This window comes from Protopterus annectens, chromosome 17.part0 (assembly GCF_019279795.1).
Source record: "Protopterus annectens isolate FY-2018-M chromosome 17.part0, PAN1.0, whole genome shotgun sequence".
NCBI lineage: Eukaryota > Metazoa > Chordata > Ceratodontiformes > Protopteridae > Protopterus > Protopterus annectens.
In genome coordinates, this window is record NC_056751.1 from 684645281 (window position 1) to 684662823 (window position 17543).

A 17543-nucleotide genomic window follows, 5' to 3' on the forward strand; every position below is an offset into this window, starting at 1 on the left:
GCAGGGGACCACCAGATTGGCTTCTTTTTTTTTTTTTTTAATGCATTCTGCTCCACCTCTCATGAGGAGCAGAATATAAGCACAAATTCCAAGCTGTCACCTATGAAGAAGGCTTTCTGGTGATCAGCGATCTCCAAGAAATAAAGGCCCCCATGCTCCTTCCTCAAAAGGAGAGAACAGAAGCACTAATCGCAAGTTGACTACTAAGAGGCAGAATGTGGGCTCTATACTGACTGGTGGTCTTGCAATAGATGTTGCAGATTTTAAAGGTAGGATGGGGGAAAATGGCTTAATATCCTAAGCAGTTAAATATGAAAGGGGGGTAATTTAAGCTTTAGCTGTCTAAGTGGAGAGCCACTAATTTTAAAAGAGCAAGATAGATTGAAATGGGGTAGGCACTTTGCATTCTGGTTCTATGGAATACAGTGGAATGGCCAATAAATTTAAACAGTTGAAGGGAAGGGATTTCACAAAATGATAATTCTGTGCTTACTCACAAGAGCCAATGAAAAAGGAGAGGGAAGGAGATATGTGGTCAAATTAACATAAGGAACAAGCAACTAGAAAGACAGTTGACTTTAAGAACCCAACAGCACCAGGGTGGGAGTGTGAGAAAAAACATTTGTGTGACTCAAAAGAGCAGTGGTCTCTTTCCTAGATTTAATATGCAATTAAAAGCAGAATACAAGTAAAACACTGTGTAAAGAAAACAAATCACAATATGCAAAATAGAAGGCAATAAAGTCATGCAAAATACAAAATACAAGAAAGCAATAGCAAACTATCCCTCACAGTAATTGCATTTCAAAAGTGAGGCATAAAATATATCACAGTGCATTCAGTACCTTGTTATCTTATAGGAATCTGGTGACTTTCACATCACGTTCTGTATAAATGGATTTTGACTATGACTTATTGGTGACCTTTGCTGTCAACCATATCTATTCTAATACCAGTCCTGCTCTGATGTGTGTGTACAGAAGGTTTGTATTGGTTTTGTGTGGGGTTGGAAATTGTGTGGTCATTACTTCTTTAATTTTCATTACAGTCAAACCTTAGAGGTGTGCACAGGTGGTCATTATTGCTTGTGTTTGGACTGGAGACAGTGTGATAATTATTTTTTTTTACATTCTTACAGACCTCGGAGGTGTACAAAAAAGGTTACTATAGCTTGTCTATGGACAGTGTACTGTCTAGGCGCAACAAAGTGGAGTGCATTATTGTAATCATTATTTTTTCACTTTCATCACTGTCACACATTAGGTAAATATATATATATATGATAGCAGTCAGATGAAATACATAACTGTGACCATTAGAACCTCTGTTTTAATCCCAATCTAACACAATACAGATGCACAGGTAGTGACTGACTTTTTTGGGGTGGGAGGGGTTAAAGAGTCAGGCAGCGTTCCCATATAGAATCTATGTATCCGCACAATTGGCCTGTTTATAATGAGCTAGTATTTTGTCAGCTTTGAACATTAAGCCTCGGACACAACTTATGTCTTCCTTGTAAGAAAAAGAAGGACTGAAACTCTTTTCTTACTCATGACTTTTGTTTAGGCCACCACTGGATAAAAATGTTTGGAAAGTGCTCTAAATTGTATCCCAGAGTATCTATAATCCTATGGCTTCTGGGAGCCCCAGATTAATTGAGTTATTTGCTAAATCATTATTACTATGCTGTTGTGATCAGGAAAGGTGAATTTAAAGGATGCAAGGAAAACTAAACTTGAAAATTAAATCTGAACAGCAACACTGCATTTCTTTCCTTAGTCATATTTTCTGTTCATATTATCACTGAATAAAAAAGGTGTGTCCAAAAAAAAACTTTAAAATGCACTTCAGAGCGGATAGAAAGTTATGGCATCTTAAAAAAGCTAAAGAGATTATGCAAAATCTGAGAAAATGAAGAAAATGTAATGTGCTAGTGTGGGAGCCCAAGATGGGGGGAAGCAGAGGGCAGCACTGCAGTGTGTGAGTGTGTGTGAGTGTGTGTGTGTGTGTGTGTGTGTGTGTGTGTGTGTGTGTGTGTGTGTGTGTGTGTGTGTGTGTGTGTGTGTGTGTGTGTGTGTGTGAGCCCAAGATGGGGGGAAGCAGAGGGCAGCACTGCAGTGTGTGTGTGTGTGTGTGTGTGTGTGTGTGTGTGTGTGTGTGTGTGTGTGTGTGGGAGCCCAAGATGGGGGGAAGCAGAGGGCAGCACTGCAGTGTGTGTGTGTGTGTGTGTGTGTGTGTGTGTGTGTGTGTGTGTGTGTGTGTGGGAGCACAAGATGGGGGGAAGCAGAGGGCAGCACTGGAGTGTGTGTGTGTGTGTGTGTGTGTGTGTGTGTGTGTGTGTGTGTGTGTGTGTGTGTGTGTGTGGGAGCGCAAGATGGGGGGAAGCAGAGGGCAGCACTGGAGTGTATGTGTGTGTGTGGGAGCCCAAGATGGGGGGAAGCAGAGGGCAGCACTGGAGTATGTGTGTGTGTGTGTGTGTGTCTGTGTGTGTGTGTGCCCAAGATGGGGAAGCAGAGGCAGCACTGGAGTGTGTGTGTGTGTGTGTGTGTGTGTGTGTGTGTGTGTGTGTGTGTGTGTGTGTGTGTGTGTGTGTGTGTGTGTGTGTGTGTGTGTGTGTTTGTGGGAGCCCAAGATGGGGGAAGCAGAGGGCAGCAATGGAGTGTGTGAGTGTGTGTGTGTGTGAGCCCAAGATGGGGGGAAGCAGAGGGCAGCACTGGAGTGTGTGTGTGTGTGTGTGTGTGTGTGTGTGTGTGTGTGTGTGTGTGTGTGTGTGTGTGTGTGTGTGTGTGTGTTGGGGGGGTGAAGGGCACCATTTCACCTAAGCCCAAACCTGTACATAGTGCTATTGTAATGTATCCAGCTAAATGCCAGTAACTGTGAATGTTCCTGGTGATGGGGGGAAGCAGAGGGCAGCACTGGAGTGTGTGTGTGTGTGTGTGTGTGTGTGTGTGTGTGTGTGTGTGTGTGTGTGTGTGTGTGTGTGTGTGTGTGTGTGTGTGTGTGTGTGTGTGAGCCCAAGATGGGGGGAAGCAGAGGGCAGCACTGGAGTGTGTGTGTGTGTGTGTGTGTGTGTGTGTGTGTGTGTGTGTGTGTGTGTGTGTGTGTGTGTGTGTGTGTGTGAGCCCAAGATGGGGAAGCAGGGGCAGCACTAGGTGTGTGTGTGTGTGTGTGTGTGTGTGTGTGTGTGTGTGTGTGTGTGTGTGTGTGTGTGTGTGTGTGTGTGTGTGTGTGTGTGTATGTGTGTGTGTGTGTGTGTGTGTGTGTGTGTGTGTGTGTGTGTGTGTGTGTGTGTGTGTGTGTGTGTGTGTGTGTGTGTGTGTGTGTGTGTGTGTGTGTGTGTGTGTGTGTGTGTGTGTGTGTGTGTGAGCCCAAGATGGGGAAAGCAGAGGGCAGCACTGTGTGTGTGTGTGTGTGTGTGTGTGTGTGTGTGTGTGTGTGTGTGTGTGTGTGTGTGTGTATGGGTGGTGTGTGTGTGTGTGTGTGTGTGTGTGTGTGTGTGTGTGTGTGTGTGTGTGTGTGTGTGTGTATGCGTGGTGTGTGTGTGTGTGTGTGTGTGTGTGTATGGGTGGTGTGTGTGTGTGTGTATGGGTGGTGTGTGTGTGTGTGTGTGTGTGTGTGTGTGTGTGTGTGTGTGTATGGGTGGTGTGTGTGTGTGTGTGTGTGTGTGTGTGTGTGTGTGTGTGTGTGTGTATGGGTGGTGTGTGTGTGTGTGTGTGTGTATGGGTGGTGTGTGTGTGTGTATGTGTGTGTGTGTGTGTGTGTGTATGGGTGGTGTGTGTGCGTGTATGGGTGGTGTGTGTGTGTGTGTGCGTGTGCGTTTGCGTGCTGGGGGGTGAAGGGCACCATTTCACCTAAGCCCACACCTGTACATAGTGCTGTTGTAATGTATCCAACTAAATGCCAGTAACTGTGAATGTTCCTTTGTGAGATGGGCCAGCAGAGTGTGATACTCATGCTTGTTGAAGTGTAAGAGTATTGTAGCTACAGGTCTGTCTGTGCATACTGCTCCTAAACATTTGTAGCACGAACTAAAAGGCTGTGTGGGAGGGGTGGCAGTGTAATAATGATAACTAGACTGTAACTGCCCAGGGGCCCCCAACTTGACATTTGCTGGTATCCCCCAAAATGCTAACACTGGCCCTGGTTGGGAGTCAATGGATTTACACTGATGAGGTGGGAGTCAATGAGAAATTCATTGATGTAATATTGGATTGCCATTATGAAGAAAGATATATCAAATTTCAGGTGGATGTTTTGAAAATATACATTCATAGAACAAAACTTGAAGGAGTTCTGGTTACTGTTATTCCACTTTAGCTGGTGGTTGTTAAGAGGCAACTGTGAGTTTCTATTTTTTTAACTAGATGTGCAAAATGTGAACTTGCTCAGGACCAATGTAGGGGTTTCTTCTCTTGAATCACTGTTTAAAATCTGCAAATCTAACGTTCTGCCTGCTGAACAATATTTGTATTACATGTTGAGGAAAGGGCATCAGAAAATAGAGTATTTTTGGAATAAGGAAGCTTTGAGGTGTAGAAGGAAATAGATGGGTATATAGTACAGTTTAAGTTAGTTAATTAGCTAAAAAATGGCAAGACCCTTGGCAGAGCAACAGTCACTGTTCCTGTTTCAGTTTTTTACTTACAGTTAGTGGAAAGCGAATTGGAATAAACGCCTCAGATAATTGATGGTAACCATCCAAATTGATAGCCAAAAGCAAGTTTGTGTTGGACAATAACTGTCTGTTAAGATAGCAGCTGTTAGAGTTTCACGCCTTCTGCAGACAGTTTACTGTAAAATAGTCAGCGAAACACACCGGCTGTTTAAATCCCAGTAAATTTTGAGTTAACAGGTCGGTTTTCACCTCACCAAACAGAAAATTGTTCCACAGTTAAACAACACAAGCTATTATGTGTTGAAGTTCGGTCTTCACCTCATTACAAATGGAAACAGCTGTCCAAAATGCACTTTTGAAAGGACCACAGCGATATAATCTTGTAGATACGAACACTTTATTAACAAAAAACTGGCAAGCGCTTTCACCTTGTAGGCTTCCTCAGGCCAAACCCATCACAAACCTTTGACATATATATATACTTTAGCTCTGTGTGACATCACTTCCCTTGTGCTTGACTCACATTCAAATATTTAAAGCAACACTAACTATATAAAAAATGTGTATAAAATGCAGAGTATAATGTTGGTCGACTATGATCAGCTCAACATATACTACTTAAAATCAATTGTATAATAATAATAATTAAAAATATATAAATATGAATATCATACTTTTATTCTAAATTTGAACACTCTCTGCTATGCTAAGATGGATTATTTAAGATGACATCAAGTAAGCGTTTTTTTAAAGATAAAACCTTATAAAACAAAATAAAAGCCTACTGTTAAACTTGTACAAAGTAGGAGTAGCTGTACCAAGCAAACAATCTCAAGCTTATAAAACCAATCAATGTTAATGGATAGATGACTAAAATACTTCTCTAGGCATAACATGTTGGTACAAACCCTGCACTCAGTTGCATTTTAAGAAATGTAAAGCTTAAAAATATCAGGACTAACATTAAACACTTCTGTTGAACATGTGTTAAATACCCAAGTTCAAATAAAGGCACTTCAGTTAAGCATATATTAGATACCCAGATACAAGTGATTGCACTTAATTGTGCTTCTGATGAGAAAAACAAATATAGTTCGCTGGAAATAGCTTATCAAAGCAATGCCTAGATTCTAGGTTATATCTCAAAAATAAAGTGATACAGCTTTCTTTAAGACTAATATAGCAGCATTAATCGCTTTTATGTTAGATGCACAAATTCAAGTAAGAGTATACGCATATAATTCAAAATGTCATACAAATATCTAAAGACTAAATTGCAGACATGACCAGCTAATCTCTGTTGAACATATATTATATGGTAAATAATGTAGGTTCGCTGGATCAACATAAAATGAACCTTGTAACCTCAGCGTCAATATAATTAGAGCACGTGCCAAATATGAGGTGTTGTGTCTTTTGTTGTTAATAACAAGACACAACTACAAAATTACATTTTCCATGCACAATCTTTTATAATATAAAATATATAATATAAAATGTACTAGAATGTGAGCAACCATTTACGTTTGTCTTTTAGCTTTTCATAATGCTTAAAAGTATATTTAAAAGTCTATACTTGAAATTGTGGATTTAATTAGAGGCTAGTTGATGTTAAAAAGCTAGCCTCAATAACAGTAGGTCTGTTGTGCATGGAAAATATAATTTTGTAGTATAAAACATAAAAGCGATTAATGCAACTGAGTACAGGGTTTGTACCGACATGTTATGCCTAGAGAAGTATTTTAGTCATCTATCCATTAATATTGATTGGTTTTATAAGCTTGAGATTGTTTGCTTGGCACAGCTACTCCTACTTTGTACAAGTTTAACAGTAGGCTTTTATTTTGTTTTATAAGGTTTTATCTTTAAAAAAACGCTTACTTGATGTCATCTTAAATAATCCATTTTAGCATAGCAGAGAGTGTTCAAATTTAGAATAAAAGTATGATATTCATATTTATATATTTTTAATTATTATTATTATACAATTGATTTTAAGTAGTATATGTTGAGCTGATCATAGTCGACCAACATTATACTCTGCATTTTATACACATTTTTTATATAGTAAGTGTTGCTTTAAATATTTGAATGTGAGTCAAGCACAAGGGAAGTGATGTCACACAGACCTAAAGTATATATATATGTCAAAGCTTTGTGATGTGTTTGGCCTGAGGAAGCCTACAAGGTGAAAGCGCTTGCCAGTTTTTTGTTAATAAAGTGTTCGTATCTACAAGATTATATGACTGTGGTCCTTTCAAAAGTGCATTTTGGACAGCTGTTTCCATTTGTAATGAGGTGAAGACCGAACTTCAACACATAATAGCTTGTGTTGTTTAACTGTGGAACAATTTTCTGTTTGGTGAGGTGAAAACCGACCTGTTAACTCAAAATTTACTGGGATTTAAACAGCCGGTGTGTTTCGCTGACTATTTTACAGTAAACTGTCTGCAGAAGGCGTGAAACTCTAACAGCTGCTATCTTAACAGACAGTTATTGTCCAACACAAACTTGCTTTTGGCTATCAATATGGATGGTTACCATCAATTATCTGAGGCGTTTATTCCAATTCACTTTCCACTAACTGTAAGTAAAAAACTGAAACAGGAACAGTGACTGTTGCTCTGCCAAGGTGTCTTGCCATTTTTTAGCTAACAAACCTTACTGTTATTATCGAGACACTAAATATAGCAGCTATTTTTTACCTTAAGTTAGTTAATTGTTTTCTATGTCATATTCAGTATGGATGGTGACATTTTAATTTGGGTGAAGTGATGATTCAGAGTATTTATAGGGGAGAAGTTGCTCAAGGGGATAGTCAACTCGGTCCTTTAAGTGTTGTTGCTTACCTGCTCTTTGAGAGCCCTAAATAGTGTGTGCATTACTTGTACTGATTTGAATTCTTTTATTCTCAGCTAATTAGATGCATCTGTAGTCATTCTGAGGAAGATTGTCAGTTTGTCAAGAGACGCTACCTTCTTTAATGATGACTAAATCGCCCACATAAAATATAGTGCTAGACTGATTCAGAGTTAACGAGTTAACGAAGACAGGGTAAGAAGATGGGGCTAAGAAAGATGTTTGGGATTCCGCAGCTGTCATCGGGCCTTAACTGTAGCAATTATTGTTAATTTTAATTAGAAAGGTTCTGTCTTGCACTCAATTTGTGATACAAGAAGAGGTAAAAACCCAAGATAATTTATCCTCTTGTATAGTAGACAGTGGACAATAACACTGAGGACTTATTTAAAGTTAGCATATTTAACCCATCTGTGTTTTTATATGTCCCTTGTATATATGTGTATGTATATACACATATACATACATACATATATACATACATACGTATATATATTTATATTGATACATAGATTATACCTAGAGTGCAAACAAAGGTGATGGCAGAGTAGCCCGGTCAGAAGCCATCCTGTTTTTAAGTAAGTAGTCCTCAGGAACTTAGAAAGAAAGGGGTTTTGGTGAGCTAATTTTTCTTAAGTTCTTGCTTAGCTGATAGCATTTAGAGATGAGCGCTTTTCCTGTACACACACTTGGAGTTCGGTGGTAGAGGTAGGATGGTGATAGATTTCTCTTTTGTGTGGTATAGTGCCAGAGGTGCATGCCAGCTTGTAGCTGTGCATTGATGGCTTTGTTAAAAAGGAGGCGCAGTTTTTTTTGAGGAAAAGTAGATGTAGTCGACAAGTTAAAGTGTAGTATCCTAACTAAAGACATGGCAGAGGGCAAGCACAATTGTATTAACAGTTTGAACAAATACATTCATAAAACTCATGAATGACAGTCATGCTCACATTTGTTTTGTAGAAAGGGTTGACATTACTAAGATGAATAACTTGCCAGGAATTTGCTAACCATTCATTAAGATCCTCTTGCCAATGACCAGAAAGTGATATACCCATTTAATATGAGGAATGGTGAATTTAATTTGAGAATCACAAAGGCTGATAGTAATTAGTTAATATAATGCAAATGGCAGGTGGACAATTAAGGTCCTTCATAAGGATGTAGCTGAGGAAGATTCATAATCTCAGTCCTTGTTCAAATATTAGTAGGCCAAGCAGTAAAGACTCATATAGCAGTCTGGCTGAAGACTGAAAGGAGCATAATTAAGGAATCTGATATTTCCATAGTACTTCCTGATGCGAACATAGGTGATTAAATGTCGGGGTTGAGGTAGTCCTCACAGAGGATTGTTTGAAAGTGCAAGTCAAGCTTCAGAACAGAATTATGTGAGATTACAAAGTGGAGGGTAAGCAGCATCTGGTAAGTAACCCCAGGTTTAGAAGTATGTTCTCTATAAGCTGCCAAACCTAAAGGGTCTATTGGTGAAAGACAAAACAAATGAGCAGTGATTTGAGGACTCAAGGTTAACCTGGATGTGGGGTTTAGCATGGAATTCCCCTTTTATCATATGAGACGTAGGATTCATAAGGGTGTGGAGTAGTATTTCTCATTACATGACTACATAGTGGTTGTCTACAAATTACTGGCTTTAAGGGTGAACTTTATAATCAGATGCATATATAAATCCTTGCACCCCTTAATTTATTCCCATAATTAAAACTGCTGTAAGTAATGTGGTGAGTGGGTGGTATCATTGTTACTAAGTTATAAGGTCTCAGTGGTGCAACAAGTAACAAACTTGCCTTTGGTGCTGAAGGCTGTGGGTTCTGTTCCAACATCTGGTAGATCAATAGTTGACACTGCAGTGCAGTATAAGGTGGTGCTGTACTCCAGAGTGTGCCATCCTTTGGATGAGATGTTAAACCAGGCCCCCATCTGCCTGAGTTGGTGGTAGTTACAGGTAGATGTCTCTTGTGAGTCAGATAGAAATTTTCCCACCCTCGCACCCGGTTACTGTTGTGTTAAACACCACTGTCTTTCTAGTTGCCTGCCCCTTATGTTAATGTGACCATATATCTCATTTCCTCTCTGCTTTTACTAGCTGGTGTGAGTAAGCACAAAATTATCATTTTGTGAAATCACTCCCTTTCAACTGTTTAAATTTATTGGCCATCCTACCGTATTCCATAGTACCAGAATACAAAAATGACCACCCCCTTTCAGTCTATCTTGCTGTTTTAAAAATAGTGACTCTCCACTTAAACTTAACTTTTAGACAGGTAAAACTTAAGTTACCTACTTTCACATCTAACTCCTCTAGAGCACACTGCAGTGTTTAGGATAAACCATTTTTTTTCATCTTATCTATACGCATCTATTGCAAGACCACCAGTTATTGTACAGCCAACATTCTGCTTCTCAGTAGTCCTCTTGGGATTAGTGCTTCTGTTTTCCCCTGGTGAGAGAAGGAATGCAGTCACATTATTTCCTGGAGACTGCTGATCATCAGCAAGCTTAATAACTGCTTTATTGGTGACAGCTTGGAATCTGTGCTTATATTCTGCTCTTGGTGAGAGTAGGAGCTGAGTGCATTGATTCCTAACTCTTTCTGGTTGGAGAGTGAGTGTCTGTGCTTAACATACCTAATTGATCTGGTTGCTATTCAAGGCATGTACCAGAAAAAGGCTACAAGCCTGCAGACCCTTTCATCATCTGAGACAAGACTGTGGATCACCAAACAGGCCGTAGCCCGCTTCTCTTATTGGGATTGGTATTAAAACTAGCTAGTTTTAGCTAGAACTAGCCAGTTTTTTAGTTTCAGCACTCAAAACTGTTTCCTTGTGTTCAGCACTTGCTCACAACTCATTGTAAGCACTAAATAAACTATAAATTATTACAGCACTTGGCTTTCCTCATTTGTCAAGAGGAAAACAGTTCTTAGTACTTAAATTAATAAGCACCTATCCAGGCATGTCCATGGGTCAGCTCCTGGTGGTTTCTCCTGTCCATCTGATGAATCTGGGCATTTAGGGGCAATTGCCTCATGAACACTGACAACCCTCTCCTCTTACCACCCAACACTACAATCTGTGAGAGATGCACTTACATAGCCAAACTGGAAGCGAAGCTCTCTCCTGCCAGGACTGGACTAGACAGTCAAGAGGAGAAGGTTAACACCTGCACCACACCACACTCAACACATAGTCCTTCAAAACCCACACTACCAAAACCCACACATATAAGCACAAAGCACACACCCACATTCACGGAGGCTCTCAATAAAAATCTGCCCAAGAAACAGAGACCTCCCAAGCTGAAACACAGACAACCACCACCCCCCAACACTATCCAAATGATACATAGCCCACAAAATCAGTGTGCCACTCAACCTCAGCCCGTAAAGCAAAACAACCTACCCAACACACTAGTCATAGGTGACTCTGTAGTCAGGCACACTGATGTCCCACTCACCAGGCTAAACAAGCAGAAAGTCACTGTCAGCTGCCTATCAGGTGGCAGGATCTGCCACATAATGCACGCACTCAGGTCACTCCACAGCAAGTACAAATACAACTCTGTCATTGTCCATGTTGGTGTGAATGACCTGAGACATACCCCCCTGCACTACATGAAAAGAGACATGGAGGAGCTCTCGGATCTTGTAGCCTAGGCAGGTATGACCCTTGCCCTCAGTAGCATCCTGCCATCGCCCAGAATGATACCACAGTACAAGGACAAAATGATTGGCTTCAACAATTGGTTAAGCTTTTGGTGTCATTCTAAGGGGATCCAGTATCCATCTGCCTGGGACGACATGGCTGACAGACCACGATGCTTTGCCAGAGATGGCCTGCACCTGTCACTCCTGGGATTCCGTATACTGACTAAGGCTCTTGCCACCCCTACAGTGCCTTTTTTAGGCAAGGTTCAAATGCTAAATTCACCACTGTAACAGGTACAAGCAAGCAAACTCTGAGGGTAAAGCTATTCAATGCTAGAGGTATAAACCTCAAAATGCACTCACGCAAGGCACTCCTTAAAATGGAGAACATCAACATCTGTGCCGTGACAGAGACCTGGTTCAAGGCTCCAGAAAGCACCCCTGCATTACCAGGCTATAATTCATACCACACCTTTCGGCCACTTAACCTGGACCGAAACAATAAAGGCAGAGGCGTGTCCATATTCATTAAGGATATCCACACCTCCAGGCTAGTTGCTCAACATAATGCATCCAAAATTATCCGAGTGCAACTAACACTGGGCAATACTGCAATCCAGGTTGTAGCTTGTTACAGATCCCTGACCATGCCCCAGGATTCCCACTCTTCATTTCTTAAGTTAATGGAAAATATTAAGGTACAACCCAATACCTTAATTATGGGCAATTTCAACTACCCCATCATCAACTGGGAAAACTTCTCATGTACCAACTCATTCACTCACCGTTTTCTGGAATTCATAAATTCCAATGCCTTGGATCAGCTTGTCCACACCCCCACCAGGGGCAACAATATCCTGGACCTGGTCATTACCAATATGAGAAACCAGTGTTCCATGCCAGAGGTCAACTCCTTGCTGGTCAGACCCGATTACAAGCTAATCACCCTAGACATCCATATCCCATCCCCACCTCCCATTAAGGAAACCACCATCAAAAACTGCTCCAAAACCAACTTCATGCTTCTTAAGACAGAAGTGGCAAACTTCACGACACCTATGCAGATTGAAAATAGAGGTACGACTGCTGAATCTTACACAAATGCACTGTATAAGCACATACACGAGTGCATGGATCGTGCCATCCCCAACAGAACCAAGACGCTATCCTCCAAAAAAAGGAAGCCAATCTGGTGGTCCCCTGCCATAAACAAACTCTACAACAGAAGGAAGAAGCTGTTGTAAAATCCCAAGATTGGAGAAACTCCCTGGTCAGCCTCAGCAAAAAGCTGATATCCCTCATAAAATTCTCCAAAGCCTGTTATGAAAATAAAATCACCACTGATTCCAAAGACAACCACAAAGCATTCTATGGCTATGTCAAGAATCTCAATGGCAACCCTCAGACCTGCTCTGAGCTACAGCACAATGGCACTAAATATACAGAACCAACCGATATTGCCATCATCCTGACAGATAGGTTCAGTGCTAACTTTACTCCTCTCTCACCCTCCAAAGGGCCCATCTTAATACTGGAAGAATACAAAGCCTTTGTAATCATGGATGAACAAATAAGACCACACTCTCCAAAGCCAAGAACACAGCATCCATGGAACCAGGCAACATCCCAGGCTGCATACTGCCTGAACTACAGAAGGAACTGGCACCCCACCTAAGTACCATGTTCAGTCATAAACTCTCTGCCCCATTTGCCTGATGAGCCTGGCCTGCAAGACCATGGAATGTATCATCCTAGAGCTTATAAACAAAGACATAGATAACATCCAAACCCTGGACCCCACTCAGTTTGGGTTTGTAAAACATAGAGCATGTCTACTAAACCTGATTGACTTCTTTGAAGCAGTCACTAGAGCCGTAGATGAGGGAAAGGTAGTGCACACAGCCTATCTTGACCTTGCCAAGGCTTTTAATACCATCCCCCACTCTGGAATTATAGATAAACTCACTAAACTGGGCATAAATCCCTATGGCACAATATGGGTGGACAACTGGCTCACTGACAGAACTCACACAGTAAAAGTAGTCGATTCCAAGTCCGACTTCAGACCATTGATGAGGGGAGTACCACAGGGTTCAGTCCTGGATCCTTGCCTGTCCGGCATCTACTTCTCTGAAGTGCAGGCCAACACAGAAGGTCTTTGGCTAACAAAGTTTGCAGATGACTGCAAACTGGGTGCTATAATAGAATCACCTAATGATGTAGACATTCTACAAAAGGGCCTCACAGAGGCAGATGCTTGGTGTCAAAGTCATGGCCTCAAGCTCAGTGCCAAGAAGTGCATTGTCATCCCCTATGAGAAAAACTCAGTACCCATGAACTACTACATAGGCGGTAGCTCACTAAACACTGAAAGTGTGATAAGAGACCTTGGGACACAGGTAGACAGTAGTCTCTCCTTTGATAACCACATCACCACAGTAGTTAGGAAATCCTTCTACATGGCACACCTCATCACAAAAGGGTTCTCTTCTAGAAAAAAGGAGGTCATTGTTCCTGTCTACTCATCCCTCATCAGACCCATTAAAGAGTACAATGCCCCTTTTGGCATGTATCTCACAAGACACCTACAACAATTGGAAAGGCCACAGAAATACCTCACTAAGAGGATTACTGGCCTCAAACAGATGCCATACGCAGACCATCTCAAAAACTCCAACTGTACTCCATCACATATTGCCTACTCAGAGACAATCTCTGCCTAACATACAAAGCTATGTCAAACCCAGAGCTGTTGGACATGCTACACTTAAAGAAATCCCAATCTCTCTGAACTACATGCTCCAGGACCTAAACCTTGTTACCACAATAAACAGGACATGCTGGAGGGATAGATTCCTGTCCCAGAGACTTCCCATACTCTGGAACAAACTACCCATTCATGTCAAGCAAAGCCCTCTTTAAGAAAATATTTGACGACTGGATGGGAAATAGAAAATTCATCCCGGGGATCACTTCTGTGGCACTGCTTGAAAGGGGCACAGGAAAATAATTTTCTTGGGTGGCAAAAGCCAGGGAACCTTTTTGGCTAGGCTTATATAGGCCCCAGGGCCAATAGCCTAGTACTTACCTATGAACCTATGTAAAATATCCCATGGCACCTATCAAAAAGAGTAGGGTTTCTTTATTTAAAAAAATACATTATGTACAGTACTATTTACAAACTTACATATTTACAAATTTATACAGTATAAAAATTTCCATTCCTTTTCATTATTGTCATACAATCTTAGATATCTTACTAATCATTATTATGTTAAGCATTATTTGAACCTGACTCCTTTTTCCACAACCACCACACATTTTTCTTAAAATTACTGCTAGTCTCCATTTAACATTAAACATGATTTCATGTAATCTTTCATTCCAAATAGTCCACTCAACAGAAAATAATCTTTCATCTACTTTAGTAACATATTCCTTATTTTCATGTCTATAATATCAATACAAAATCATATTCAAATTTATTTGATTTACCCCCTTTATATTATCAAAGAAATTTTCTTTACACAATTTTTCCATAATTTTGCAACTATTCTACATTGTAAGAAAACATGTTCTGTAGTTTCTCCTTTACCATAATGTACACAAACTCTTTCACTGTTTTTTTTTTGTATGACAGATTTCCCTTTACTAGTTATTTATTAATCACTAATCTTCATAAAAAAATTCTCAACAGCGTACTCTTGTACATTTAACTATTTGATTTGCTAGCTCAGCCCAAGGATTAATATTAACAATATTGTATCATGATATTTTTATACTACACTTTCCTCTCATTTTCTATTTCATCAATTTTTTATTTTCCATATTTTTTCTTGATAAAATCTTATTATTTCATTTAAACATGCTTTTCATTTTTTTGAAAATTTTTAACATATCCCAGTGCTGCTTTTATTTGGACTTTAGTAAATTTACTTCCAACTTTTCATTTGTATCGTTTATCTGAAACAATACATTATACAAATTCAAAGAAGCAGCATAAATAATCATAAACCTCCATCTTCCTTGTCCACATACAAGACTCCTCCCTTCACTGGATTCAGTCTTGAACTCCATATAAAAGAAAAAAAATACTTGTATTTCTTTTTTATAGATTATTAGAAACATATAAACACTAACTAACTATGCAGTCTTTCCCAGTAAAACTTAATTAAATAAACATTTTTTTACATAATAGCTTGTCTGTTTTCCAAATACAACAAAGCTCTTTTATTTCATCTAGTTTCTCACATTTTACCCCCAAATGTTATTTTTAACACATAGATTTCTTTCATTGAGAAAGATACTCCTCCTATTTATACTATATCACCCAATCCTTTACTTTTTTCTTTATTTAAGGTCATGCCTATTATGTTTAAACATTGTTGTATATAACTTATAACTTCTCATCCAGACTTTGTTTTTTCATAATCAATATAATGTCTTCTGCATAAGTAAACATGTCTGGAATTTTTATACCTTCAGTAGTATTATAACCAGCATCTCTCATCTGCGAATTTACATCTTTGAATAATATATTCATAACTGATGCAAATAATATGCTTCTCATAGGCCATCCCTGACATATGTCATTATTTATATATATATATTTCTTTGATTAACCATCTGTCCATCCACTATAATTCTTGCTTTATTTTTATTATCTGCAGGACAACATACATTCTTATTTTTTTTTACTAAAGTTATACTGTTCTATAATTGTCCACAAAAGCTCATGTTGTATCATATCAAAAGATTTATTTAAATCTGCTGTCATGATTTTGGTCACAACCGTCCTGTTGATAATATCATCCACAATTCCCCTTACATCCTTTTCCCTTTAATATATATATATATATATATATATATATATATATATAATCTTCCATAATACTTTTTATTTTACTTTCCATTTTTTTCTGAATTATTTTCATAAAAATCTTATAATCTGTATCACTCGATACTATAGGTCTCCAATTTTCAATTTTTATTTTTATCTTCCTTTTTCCATATAAATTTAAATATACTACTGCATAAATATTCTCTTTAACTATTCTACTCAAATAAGTTGTTACCTCTTCTTTTTTACCTTGTAAAATATATTCACTTAAATAATGATGCATTGACTTTCTCTTGATTTTTTCATCAACCCTCCATTATGGCATACAATATTTCCTATTATTTCTTTCCAAGTCATTCTCTTTTACATTTATCCATTTAAATGTGTATTGTCTCTTACACTTTTGCCAGTAGAATTATTTTTACCTTTCACTATTTTGTAATTTATATTTTCATCATCACTTATTTCAAAACCTTCTTCTATATTTTCCACTTCAAATCTTCCTCATCACTTATTTCAGAACCTTTTTCTAAATTCTCTTCCATGACATGTTTCCCTTTATCCTTATCTTTATTGCTACCCTGTTCTTGTTCCTCTGTATCCACTTTATCTTCTATAGGGACTGTTTCTTCTCTTTGTATACTAGCTTCACTTTTTTCTTCTTCATCAGCCTTTTTCTGTAGGTTACAATCTGTCTGTAAATGCTCAATTTTGGTTCATTTATAACATTTCAATTCACACTTTTTGCATTATGACCTGTTTTCCCACAAATATAAAATTTCCTGTTATCACAATAACTTAACAATTTTTTTTGTCATTTGTTGTATTTGTACTGTTATGTTATGGAGCTTTTCTCCCCGGGCCTCCGCTGTAAATGGACCTTGTTCCAGTTGGACTTTCCTGAGAAACAAATGTAAAATAAATAAAAGATAATCTTTTCCACAGAATAAACATGTTTTCTGTTGTCCCTGTTACCTTCTATATGTATCATACTAGAGATATGAAAAAAATGTTTCTATTTTCAGTAGTGGCCTACAGTCCAAAATCCTCTGTTATCATATACTTTGCTAATGTCCATAATTTTTTTACAAGGTTTGCTTAAATGTCTCTTTAAAGTCACTTTTACAACTTCATTTGAAAACTGAACATCTGTCTTCTTTTTTGTTTCTCTGTGAAATGCTTTAACCACATAAGAATTCCATGGATTATTGATTTTTCTCTTCTCATACTCCCTCAAAAAAAGTTTCCAGAACAGAACCAGTCTCAAAAATAATGTCATAAAATTTCTATTTATGAATAAGAAGGTGTTCCACACCGGAGGTCAACCTGTCACTGGTTAGATCAGAGCATAAACTAATCACACTGGATGTCCACACCACACCACCACCCCCAACCAAGGAAACCACAGTGAAAAACTTTTCTATAGCAAACGTCACCTTACTTAAGACAGAGGTGGTAAGTTTCACAGCCCCCATGCTAAAGGATAACAGTGTCCAATATGCAGGAACCTTTACAAATGCACTCTATGAGCACCTACAAGGATGCATGGATCGTGTCATCCCTAGCAA